Below are 11,560 nucleotides of genomic sequence, written 5' to 3' on the forward strand. Positions count from 1 at the left end.
AAGTAAAGAGGGTCTTGGTTTTAATGGTATTGAAAATGTTAGACGACCTAATCTTTACTTAAGACATTTTACACGTGAGTCAAAATCTCATATTCCTCATAAAGAACCTAAGTGTATATTGAAATGTTTTAAATGTAAACAGATTGGTCATATTCAATTTGATTGTCCACTTAGGAAATAAGCATACTAGAATTAGGAAGGTATGGGTAGTTAAGGGAGATACTGCTACTAACCCCCGTGGACCCAAAAATATTTGGGGACCAGCATCAATCACTTAGTTTATTTTGCAGGTATGCCTAAGATCGTCCTCCTCTAAGGAAAAATGGTACTTGGATAGTGGGTGCTCACGGCAGATGACCGGCGACAAGGGCAAAGTCACATTAATCATTCCCAAGGATGGAGTTTATGTAACATTTGGGGACAATGCCAAAGGGCGAATCATCGGGGTAAGGTTGGTAAGGATTCCTCTCTTACTATTGATAATGTTTTATTGGTTGATGGACTGAAGCATAATCTACTTAGCATAAGTCAATTGTGTGACATAGGATATAAAGTATCGTTTGAAAATGACAAATGCATAGTGGAAAATAAAACAGACCACAAAGTGCTTTTTACTGCTGATAGACATGAAAATGTCTATACTACCTCACTTGATAATTTAGTTTCACAACAAGTAACATGTTTTTTTGTTATAAATGAAGCTAGGTGGTTGTGGCATAGGCGTTTAGGACATGCTAGCATGGATTTATTGTCTAAACTTGTTAGAAAAGAATTGGTTAAAGGTTTGCCTAAAATGTCTTTTGTAAAGGATAAAATTTGTGATGCATGTCAAATGAGTAAGCAAACAAAATCTAGTTTCAAGAAAAAGAAATTCGTATCTACTACTAGACCTTTGGAGATGCTTCACCTAGATCTATTTGGACCTAATTCTGTGCAAAGTCTTGGTGGTAAATCGTATGCTTTTGTAATTATAGATGACTTTTCTAGATTCACATGGGTGTTGTTTCTTACACATAAAAATGAATCATATGAACAGTTCACCAAACTTTGTAGGAGAATCTAGAATGAAAAAGGATATAAAATCACTCACATAAGAAGTGATAGAGGCACATAATTCAAAAATGAAAGCATAGAAAAATATTGTGACTTAGAGGGCATATCACATAACTTCTCCGCACCAAGGACACCTCAGCAAAATGGTGTAGTAGAAAGAAAGAATAAGTCACTGCAAGAAATGGGTAGAACTATGTTGAATGAGCATAACTTACCTAAATATTTGTGGGCTGAAGCTATTAATACTGCATGCTATGTTATGAATAGAGTGTTGATTAGACTATCAATCAATAAAACCCCTTATGAATTATGGAATAACCATAAGCCTAATATTTCCTATTTTCATGTATTTGGTTGTAAATGCTTTATGCTTAGAGATAATGAGCATCTAGGAAAATTTGATTCTAAATCTGATGAAGGCATCTTCTTAGGCTATGCACTTAATAGTAAAACATATAGGGTTTTCAATAAAAGAACTTTAACTGTGATTGAATCTATTCATGTTGTGTTTGATGAGTCTAATCCATTTTCTAATAAAGATGATGAAGATGATATTGATATTAGAAAATGCTTAGATAAAATGTCTATTGAGAACAATGCAAGTGAAAATCAATAAGCAAATGAAAAATCACTTGAAGATAATGAAAATGGAAATCAGGAGTTGGCTAGAGATTGGAAATACATTAGAAGTCATCCTTTAGATCAAATCATAGGCAAACCATCCCGTGGTGTAGCCACACGATCCTCCTTGAGAAATATAGTGAATCATTCTGCTTTCTTATCCCAAGAAGAACCTAAAAATATTAAGGAAGCCATAGAAGATGAATCTTGGGTGATGTCCATGCAAGAAAAACTTAACCAATTTGAAAGATGCAAAGTGTGGACCTTAGTTCCTAGGCCTAATGAGCACACCATCATTGGAACTAAATGGGTATATAGAAATAAGAAAGATGAGAATGGGGTAGTAACTAGGAATAAAGCTAGATTAGTTGCCCAAGGGTATAACCAACAGAAAAGGATTGACTTTGATGAAACATATGCTCCTATTGCTAGATTAGAAGCCATTCGTATGCTACTTGCTTATGCCGCTTTTAAAAACTTTAAATTGTTTCAAATGGATGTTAAAAGCACTTTTCTAAATGGCTATATTAATGAAGAAGTATATGTAGAACAACCACCCGGTTTTGAGAATCATAAATATCCCGATCATGTTTACCGGTTGTCTAAAGTCTTGTATGGATTGAAACAAATTCCTAGAGCTTGGTATGAGAGGCTTAGTGGTTTTCTACTAGAAAATGGGTTTACCCGTGGCAAGATTGACACTACACTCTTCATCAAATCCAAAAATGATGATATGCTCATTGTTCAAATTTATATGGACGATATCATTTTTGGAGCAACTAATGAAGAGTTGTGTAATGAGTTTGCCAAATGCATGCAAAGTGAATTTGAAATGAGCATGATGGGTGAACTTAGTTTCTTCTTAGGGCTACAAATTAAGCAAGCTAATCATGGAAATTTCATATGCCAATCTAAATACATTAGGGACTTGCTAAAGAAATTTAATATAGAAGATTGCAAAATTCTTGGTACACCTATGAACTCTTCCATTAAGCTTGATAAAGAGAAGCAAGGAATCCCTGTTGACGTAACATTGTATCGTGGCATGATTGGGAGTCTCCTATATCTCATTGCTAGTAGGCCTGACATTATGTTTAGTGTGTGTATGTGTGCTAGGTTTCAGGCTGCCCATAAGGAATCTCACTTAAAAGCTGTTAAACAAATCCTTAGGTATCTAGTTGGGACTATAGAGTTAGGCTTGTGGTACCCTAAGCATACTACCTTTGAGATTGTTAGTTACACCGATGCTGACTTTGCCAGTAGTAAGGTTGATAGAAAAAGCACTAGCGGCACTTGTCATTACTTAGGCCAATCTCTTGTTTCTTGGTTCTTCAAGAAGCAAAACTCAGTTGCCTTATCCACAGCCAAAGCTAAATACATTGTGGCAGGAAGTTGTTGTGCCCAAACTCTTTATATGAAACAACAACTTGTGGATTTTGGATTGCACTATGAAACAATCCCGATTAAATGTGATAATACTAGTGCAATCAAAATCTCTAAAAATCCTATCTCACATTCACGAACTAAACATATTGAGATTAGACATCATTTTCTTCGTGATCATGTGCAAAAAGGAGATGTGGCTTTTGAGTTTGTATGCATTAATGAACAGTGGGCCGATATATTCACTAAACCACTACCCGAGGATAGATTCATACAAATTAGACGTGAGTTAGGCTTAATGCATAGTAGAGAAGCTTCCTAAACTTAAATGTGTCATAACTTGCATAAATTTAGGGGGAGCTCTCTTATGGAAACTTCCCAAATTTTAGCAACTGATACTAATGATTAACTAATTTTCTTGCTTTAGACTTTGGGAAAGTTAAGTATTGATTGTGTGCATACTTTATACCTCTATTGCATGATTATATTGATGGGTAGTTCAAAAAGCCCCAGTCGACTAAAACCTCCATGGGTCAACAATTTGACCATCTAGTCGACCGAGCCTTTTTGTACTCCAACTACCTAGTCGACCGAGGGTCCTCGGGAGAAATCCAAACGGTCTGGTCGACCGAACTAGCCAGTTCAAAATAGCTCGGTCGACCAAACCTCAGAGATTTGAAAAATTGCCTTCTCCTAGTCAACCAAGCCTTTAGTTCAAAATCCCCCTGGTCGATCATACCATATGAGACCTAGTCGACCGGACCTCTCGGGTTGCCCTAATTTTTACCGCAATTAAATATTTTTTCAACAGGGTTAAAATATTTTAAATGTCATCAAACTTTTCTAATAATTCCTAATAGGTCCCCAACGGTTAAAAATCATGAGTTGTCTATTTATACCCCTTCATTTGGCAAAATTAAAAAAAGATTAGCAAATCAAATTCTCTCAAGACAAAAATCTACTACTGCTCTTATCTTCTCTACAAACACTCTAGCTTGTCTTCCAAAGTTACAAATCCTTCGTAAGTGTTCTTGAGTGTTTAGATAGGAAGGTTTGCTCTCTCTTTGTTGTGAGATTGATCCATTTTTATTGAGAGACAAACTAAAAAGATTTTTAAGGGACTTTGCTAATAAGTTCATCCTATGAAGACTTTACTAGATCTTCTGAGATTACATATTCGTTGCAACATCTTGAGAAGCTTGTATTTGCTTTTGGTTGCGAAATATTTTCAAAATCATTTACAAATACCTATTGTGCTTTATCTTGAAAACCATTTGAAGAGATATTTTGTTTTTAAGGTGAAAACATCTTTGTTGCAATATTCAATCACTCATATACTATTTGCTGAAAACAAAGATTATATATATTTTGCAGTCCAAGCATATACATATTTATGTGATTGAGATATTCTACTGATTGATACTCTTGAGGTTTGCTTGATATTCTGTGTGAGCACATTTTGATTGAATATTTTGAAATACACAAATTTTCGTTGACACTCTCACGTACGTATTACAGTGATAGAAAATATATTTGAGAGTTGAACTATTTAGACCACACTGAGCTTACATTTTAAATCATCTGTGGTGTTTGTGATTGTGCGCATTTGGGTACAAACCTGCTTTACATGAAAGCACTTTTATATTATACCATTTGATTGTATATCTAAGAGATTCCAGGGGTGGCCTGAGGGGGCGGTAATCCAGCCCGGTAAGAATTGGTGTAAAGGTTGAGGTCAGCTTGTGCTAATTGACCTGGTTTGTATAGGTGCCGCTCCACTCGTTTAAGTGAGCAAGTTATTGTGATAATCCTTGTGCTGGTTAGCCAAGGCGGGGATGTAGGCAGTTGGCCGAACCTCAATAACATATCTGCGTGTCACACTCTCTTTATTGCTTTCTGGTGCTTGTGTGAGTAATTAAACCGCTTTACTTAATTTCTGATATATTTATATTACTTGCACTAGATTGACCATAGGCTTGTGAACATACTGTTGTTAGGAAGAATACCTAGGAGATAAATTTTAAAATACCAATTCACCCCCTCCTCTTGGGATTATGGTAAAGCTAACATTCAGTCTGTCGAACTTGCACTTTTGGTCGTATGAGGGTATTTTGAACGCAAATATTCAGGCACCTGAGTTGTTGGAAAAAGTCAAGCCTTGGGTTTGATCGATTGTGGACATTTAGTTCAAATTTGTTCGGTTGCCTGAGCCATAGTCAACAGCTTGACTTTTCAACTGTTCGGTCAACCGAGGCATTTTGAGTGCACAAGTTTGGTCGCCCGAATCCCTTACATATTAAAGACCTAAGTCATATTTTTACCCCTGATTTGCATAGATGATAGTGAGGATTTTCCTAAGTGGTTGTGCAAGGACCTAGGGTCTTTCTAAGGTCTAGGCATCTTAATTTAACCTAAAAAGCCTGATGTCAGTCGACCTCTATGGTTATTCGTTTTTTCCTATGGTCAGACTAAGTTATCCTGAGCATAAATATGTATTATGCATGATATGCAGATTATTACAAGCCATAAATTATTACAGACCCGAATTAAAATAAATATATAAAAATACAACTTAAAACAAATAAAGGTTTCATCCTTAACTCCTCGGCAATTCCATGGATTGGGCCGAATGATGTGCTCGTTTAAGTGCTTCTCGGCTTCCATGTCTCATTTGTCAACCATGCTTAGAAAAATAAACCTGTTCATACACTTAACACATAGATGAGATACTGTGGTTTGTCATAATCAAAACAAGAGGCAGACTCAAAAAGTTAACATAAGTTATATTACAATACAGCGGAAGCATAATATACATACATCCCATATACAATACATACCAGAGTACTATTATCATCATAATACAAAAGTTTCTCTCTCCCAAAACCACCTATATAACCCAAGGTACATAAACATATCTATACACAGATAAAATAGTAATGTCTCACTGGCACTAACTTCAATCCCCAAAATCACTAATCCTTCCGGAGCTCTCTAAGCTCGTCTCTGTGGATTTCCAGAAATGTTAAAATATTAAGGAGTGAGACACCTCTAAGTAAGTTGGAATAAATTATTGTCGTTGTGTGGTAACATGAGTTTAAATGAATCAAAACAATTTCATTTAATAAATAATTTAACTGAGTAATCATGAAATCTGTACTCATATCCATATACATATATATACATTTGCAACAATATATTTTTCTTAAAAAAATGTATGTGCTCAGTACGTTTTCCTTCTTCGTCCATGTCCTCGGTGCAAGACTCTTAGTAATTTCTACAAACCATGTAAGGTGTGAGTTAAATGAAATATCCCAACCGAGACTTCCAGAACTCTCTCTCTCTCTCTCTCTCTCTCTCTCTCTCTCTACATTTCATCTTGCTTTCGTCGTCCAACACAAAATCTGTACTCATATCCATGTAATCTCCCCACATGATCAAGTTATGCGGCCCGAAGGCAAGACTTAGCCATGGTTGGCCCACCAGGCTAAGTCAAAACAATTCTCGTCTGTAGTACGATTGGCGCATCGCAGCTTGATCCGGACCCAGTATAACGACCTGAAAATTCATACCATTTTTTTTCATATACATATATATAATATACTGATAATCATTTTACTCTGATACCCCTATATTATTTGCTATAACATCTCAGGCCCCAAGAGGGCACTGAGGAAAATCCTGTTCACAAAATAGCATATCTATGCAGCGGAAAACATAAAGTCATACATCCATATTCACAATACCAGAATCTAGTATTATCCCAAAACATACATACATAATTATACATCATCCTAGCATCTTCTACCCAAACACTCCTGAATGCTACTAAAAAATACAATCCCCTGATAACACTTACCCTACATACAGGGTAGTATAGACAACCTCTCTACCTGGGAGCCTGATTTGCTAGTCTAATTGGATCTCCTGAAAAATGTTAAATCACTGGGATGAGACAACGCTCAGTAAGAAGAAATATGCTATTACTAGTGTGTGACAACTAAGTTTACGTAAATAATTTACTGATAAATAACTAAACTGAGATAATATATAAATATTGTGTATCTCACACCTACACGGATTAAAATACAACTGTATCATCTGAGTTTTCTATTTATTCATATTGCTAGGAATATATTATATCTGCTATTATTTTGTAAATCTGTACATATATATAAATAACTGAAAAATATTCTTAAAAATCTGAATGTCATGATTTAACCCCTCATGATAGGATTGTGCGATCCGTAGGGTGGACTTAACTCTGGTTGGCGTACTAGGATAAGTCACTTGAATACTCTGTCAATCCTTAGTTTGGCCTTTACTACGATCCCTCCAAAGGCACGGTACTGGTATCTACCTCATCAAATCGGCCTCCTCAACCCAGGAATCTAAGGAGACTGCAATCCCTCTATGGTAGACGGAATCCGCACACTGTCTGAGATATGTGGTTGTACTCTAATATGAAATAGCAACAGTACCGTGCTCTGCTGACTGAATCTGTCTGAAATAATTCATCATGGATCTGCTACTGTATAATACTAATACATATAATTATCTAACTGGTTCATCATGATTCCAAAATAACTATAATACTATAAATCTGATCTAAAATATTGTAATATCTAACTGAAATAATTGTAATATCTTACTGTAATATCTAACTAAATAATCTGTAATATCAGAGTGTTATGGTTTTGGAAAATCATGAAATTCTGTAAATACTATAAAATATCTATTTGTAAAATATATCTGTCTGAATAATATCTGTCTGTATGATATCTGATAAAGCATATTTCTGTGCAAAAATACTGTAAATCATGATATTCTGAAAACTACATAAACACTGTACTGAGCAAATACCTACTCATGCCACACAAATAATACAACTCATATTCTGAAATCTGTAAAACTGTATAATTTATACCTTGTATCTTAATAAACAAATACTATACTCTACTGATAAATTTTTTTGAATTTACTAACATAACATATTTTCCTTACCTTGGCTAACTGAACTAGCGTACTAATTTTCTAACTCACACCCATGGCGTCCATAATACCAAAATCTTGAAATTATACACACACACACACACACACATATATATATATATATATATATATATATATATATATATATATTGTCAAATTACTGAATTCCCCAAAATAAATTTTCATACTCATATTTCCTGAATTATAAACCATTCATTATCTTACCTGATTTCCTGGGAACACATTATAGGTTCCCTAACCTGTCTGCAGTAAAAGCCCCAACACCCTGAATTCACAATACCCACATAATCATCCCACACACCAGTATGAAAACATCTACAACTAAATTTGGGTTCAGAAAAACCTACAAACTAAATAGTCCTTAAATAATCTACTTACCTTGATTTTGGGATGGTTCCCAAACTTGTCAAATCAAAATTCTGCTTTGGTTAGGTTGTAGAGAATCTCCCTAGGATCATCGTGGTAGCTTCTGATCATTGAACTGAGGAGAAACGGGCCTGCCAATCTAGAGAGAAGTGAGAGAAACCGAAACCTAGTGAGAGAGAGAGAGAGAGAGAGAGAGAGAGAGAGAGAGAGAGAGAGAGAGAGAATTGGCTGAATTTTCAGTCAAAAATCTGATTTTTGCGCTTATATAGATGGCTGGCCACGTGGCCACATTGACGAGACACGTCGACTCATCGATGAGGTGAAGAAGGCAATTCGTCGACAAAAGTAAAGAACTCGTCGACGAATCAATGGGTCTGAAATGCACCCTCTCGGTATCTTTTCGTCAATGAGATACTGAGACTCGTCAATGACCTGTATAAGGGAGTTCTTTGATGAAGCCAGGGCATTCGTTGACGAGCCTTGCTTTATCTCCTTTGAATTTTCCTTTCCCTCTTCTATTTAATTACTATTATTTTTCAGGTTTTACTATAATGACTTACTTAATTTCCATATATTTTTTCCTTTTAAATAATAAAATACAATATCAATATATCAAATCCAGTATGTCATAATCCACCTGTACCCGTGGGTACCAGGATATATCAGAAACATAATGCGGAAGCCTAAGCAGCAGGAAACTTAAAATCATAAATAACTCATAATACCATATACAATACCATCCATCACAATACCAGAGTTACTATATCCATTGTAATTACATATGTAAACCACCCAAAAGAGTCCTAGGGTCACTTCCCACAAAAATCCGTCTGACCTTATCACAAAATACATACCCTTCAGAGAGGGCAGATCAGTCGTAACTATCACAGCGGAACTTTATCCTCTCTCCTATCTGGGGCTCTTGAAATTTTTATGAAATTTAGGGGTGAGACACCTCTCAATAAGGGAAATAAACAAATACTAGTGTATGGTAACATGAGTTTTCCGTGTTATACATAAACCATATATAAACATATTTAGAAAACTGTTATTTCATATCTGGGAAATCATATATCATCAAAACATGATAGAACATAATGAATTATCATAGCATGATTCGTCTCATATAATAATAATAATACAAAAAATCCTCGGTAGGTTAGCTGGCTATTGTCATGTATTACCCCCATATGACTGGGTTGTGTGACCCGAAGGCGGGACCTGACAATGGTTGGCCGACCACTGCCAAGCCAATAGTACAATTTGTAAGTCCGATGGATTTGCCAGACCTGGTCTGTACACTAGGGGGGCTCACACTTCTTAAAAACACATCGACCATCCAACCTCACACTACTCCATACAGCAACGTTAACACAAATATCATGATGATTCATGAACACATAGCATCGATACCGTGCAAGTGCTAGCCTAGACCAAGCCAACCAGGTTCTGATAACATATAGCATATAACCAAACTGTGATACATGAATATTTTATACTATTAATTGCCAAATCAATATCATCACATCATTTTGCATATATATATATATATATATATATATATATATATCATAGATATTCCCCAGAACTAAACTTCAGTATTTTTACGTTTACTAAAGAACCCTCGTCGACGAAACCCCTGTGTTCGTCGACGAGGCTTGGAATATTTCTTGAGATTATCCCATCCAAAATGCAACGTCGTCGACGAAGTCGGCTGCCTCCTTCCGTTCTTGTTTCCATTTCCCTTTATTTATATTATTTAAATACCATTATTTTTCGGGTAGTTACATATGAAGCATGATCTTTGCAGTTCGTATGGCCTCCTTGAGTTCCTACCATCAGTGCATGCTAAGGATAAACCTATTCAAGAAGCTCAATGCACAGGTGAGAAACATTGGTTTTGTCATAATCAAAACGGGATTAGACTCATAGAGTCAACATTCTCCCCCTTTTTGATGACGACAAAAACAATTTGCAAAAGTGAGCAAAGACAACAGGCTCCCTTTAAGTATATGCATAGAATTTAAATTTGAAGTATAGGCATATGAAAAATGAAGACCAGCCAACACAAATTTTGCATTCAATTCTTAGTTGTCAATAAAGCTCAATTTTGATATGTATTAAGATGTATTTAGCTTTCCCAATTTTGAATTTAGATATTTCTCCCCCTTCTTGACATCAGCAAGAAGGGGCTAAAGTAGGAAAGTAAACACAAGACAACCAATTAAGTGAATGATTTAATTTTGGGAAGAACATTTTTAGAAAATTCGGCAGCATGCCATTTGAAAACAGAGTGTTTCCCAAAAACTAAACCAAAGACCCGATTGATTCCAAGTATGCACATCATTGAAATCAATCATGCAAGATATTCAGTATAGTCCAAAACAGTGCATGCCATGATTCAAATACACTCAACATTCATGATCAGTATGATGCACACATCTCAATATATACATTAAGAACATGAATAAAAGTGCTAGAATTGTTAAGGAATTTCAGAGCCTAAGAAAGTTGCTCCCCCTAACAATTTGAAGATATGGCCTAGTGGAAATGAGTTACTTATACAAATCAAGATTCATTGCATTATGCCTAGATGTATAAGTCTTTTACGAACTATACTGGATATTGATTAAAACATTTTAAAAAAATTCAACCAGTATAAGTTCTTTAAGCTCTTTCTGTGGGGATGGAGCTTAACTCCTCTAGCTACCTGATGATTATGCAAGGATGAAATTTAGTTTTCAATTAATTTTCACTCATCCTTTAAAAAAAAATTATTTTAACAATAATTTTATCATAATCATCTTTAACAAAAGGTTTTAGTTTTGGAAAATTCATATCGAAATTTCGGCAGTATGTCGTCTATAAATTGGACATTTTTCCATAAAACTTGTGTCAAAAAGATTCAAGCAAGCAATATGTCATTCAATTTAAAGCATGTGAGAACTTATATCAACTGCTAGCACGCAATACACATCTACTGCATCCGCCATGCAGGAGGCATTCTAAACTAAGCATGCAATCAGGTAGTAATTATCAATTCATAATTAATAATCTATCCATCAAAGAATATAAACATTAAAAGCAAAGGATAGTTATGAGTTCAATGTAATGTTGTAATTCATAA

Source organism: Malania oleifera, chromosome 11 (assembly GCF_029873635.1).
Source record: "Malania oleifera isolate guangnan ecotype guangnan chromosome 11, ASM2987363v1, whole genome shotgun sequence".
NCBI classification, from domain to species: Eukaryota; Viridiplantae; Streptophyta; class Magnoliopsida; order Santalales; family Ximeniaceae; genus Malania; species Malania oleifera.